Here is a 2,212-nt window from a genome sequence, read left to right on the forward strand (position 1 = left end):
CTCCCCCCCCCCCCAAACCCCCCAACCCCGCAACCCCGAACCCCGCTTCCTGCAAACCTTCCCTCCGGGGAACAACCCCACAATCACCCTGAACTATCCGCACCCAAACTCCAGCAGCATTTCCCGCCAACCCGCTCGGAAGCAGCTCTCTCTCTCTTTCAGAGCCGCCCCCTGCTCTCTTAAAGGCACACACACCCCCTCCCCCAGGGCCTTAAAGGGGCAGCACCGCCCAGCTGGTAAAATCCTGCCTATCCTCTGATCCTCAGTCAACAATGCAGAGGGCAGCACAGTGGGTTAGCATTGCTGCCTCACGGCACCAAGGACCCGGATTCGATCCTGGCCCCGGGTCACTGTCCGTGTGGAGTTTGCACATTGTCCTCGTGTCTGCGTGGGTTTCGCCCCCACAACCCAAAAGATGTGCAGGGTAGGTGGATTGGCCACGCTAAATTGCCCCTTAATTGGAAAAAAATAATTGGGTGTTCTAAATCATTTTTTTAAAAAGAACAAAGAAAAGTACAGCACAGGAACAGGCCATTCAGCCCTCCAAGCCTGTGCCAACCATGCTGCCGGTCTAAACTAAAATCTTCTACACTTCCAGAGTCCGTATCCCTCTATTCCCATCCTATTCATGCCACTGGGGCTGGTTTAGCACACCAGGCTAAATAGCTGGCTTGTAATACAGAACAAGGCAGCAGCGTGGGTTCAATTCCCAGACCGGCCTCCCCGAACAGGTGCTGGAATGTGGCGACTAGGGGCTTTTCACAATAACTTCATTGAAGCCTACTTGTGACAATAAGCTGTTATTATCATTTGTCAAGATGCCCCATAAATGTCACTATCGTCCCTGCTTCCCTCACCTCCTCCAGCAGCGAGTTCCAGACACCCACTACCTTCTGTGTAAAAAAAATCAGCATCTGCAAAGATGTGGAGATGCCGGCTTTGGAGTGGGCACCAGTAAGAAGTCTTACAACACCACAGGAGCAGTGCTCCGAAAGCAAATGATTTGAAACAAACCTGTTGGACTTTAACGTGATGTTGTAAGACTTACTGAGCATCTGCAAAGCCCAAGCTGTCTCCCATTGGTGGGCAAGGTGCTATTCCTCCACATTCATATCATCAGATAGATGGCTATGCTGAGCCATCGTGAACCAAGATGGAAAGAATCTTTCTGTAGATCCATTCCGAAACGGTAACCATTTATTTTTTCTCCACAGATGATGCCGGACCTGCTGAGTTTACCCAGAATTTTCCATTTTTATTTTGGTCAGGAGACCGCTATTTGGCCATCGAGTCTGCATTGGTTCACTCTGGATCATTCTGCCTAGTCCCAGTTCACGTGTCCCCATAACCTCGCACATTGTTTCTTTTCAGATGGCAATCCAAATGCCCTTTGACCTCCCCGGCTCCTCATGCCGTTCCCACGGCACCTTCCCTTGCAATCGCAGAAGGTGCAACACCTGCCCCCTTACCTCCTCACCGTTCAAAGCTCCAAACGCTCCTTTCGTTTCAAGCAGCGTTTCCCGTGCACCTCCCTCAATTTGGTCCACTGTATTCACTGCTCCCAATGCGGGAGACTAAACACAGATTGGGTGACCGCTTTGTGGAACAGCTTCGCTCAGTCCGCAAGCATGACCACAATCTTCCTGTCGCTTGCTATTTCAACTCAGCGCCTTGCTCTCATGCCAACTTCAGGCCAGTCTTCCGATAACAAACCTCTTTATTGCAGTAATGAAAAAGACCACTGCCGTGGTTTGCAATACACACGTCCAAGCTTGGCGACCTTCCAAGGTGGAGCAGTGGATTTTAAGCTCCCGCCATATTTTTCCTATTAGACGAGCTGCTGCCCAATTAACAGAGGAATTCATTCCACGAGGCCCACGGGAGGGGGGGGACCTATTGACAACACCACATGTCGTTTGTGGCCAGCCTATCTGGCCTGCATGTCCATCCTTGGCCTGCTGCTATGCTCCAGTGAAGCCCAACCCAAGCTGGAGGAGCATCATCTCATATTCCAATTAAGCTCGTCACGGCTCAACATCGAGTTCAGCAACGTTAGTCTGTGACCTTTCTCCTCCATTTTGACCCTTTTAAAAAACAAAATTATATCCAAGACATTTTTGGTCCCGATGCAAGAAAAAAACTGTCCCCCTCCCCCACTGGGCCATCTGTTACTTGTTCTTCTGTACTGCTTTCACCGAACACAGACTTTTAT

The sequence above is a fragment of the Scyliorhinus canicula genome, chromosome 12 (assembly GCF_902713615.1).
Source record: "Scyliorhinus canicula chromosome 12, sScyCan1.1, whole genome shotgun sequence".
In the NCBI taxonomy this organism is placed as follows: domain Eukaryota; kingdom Metazoa; phylum Chordata; class Chondrichthyes; order Carcharhiniformes; family Scyliorhinidae; genus Scyliorhinus; species Scyliorhinus canicula.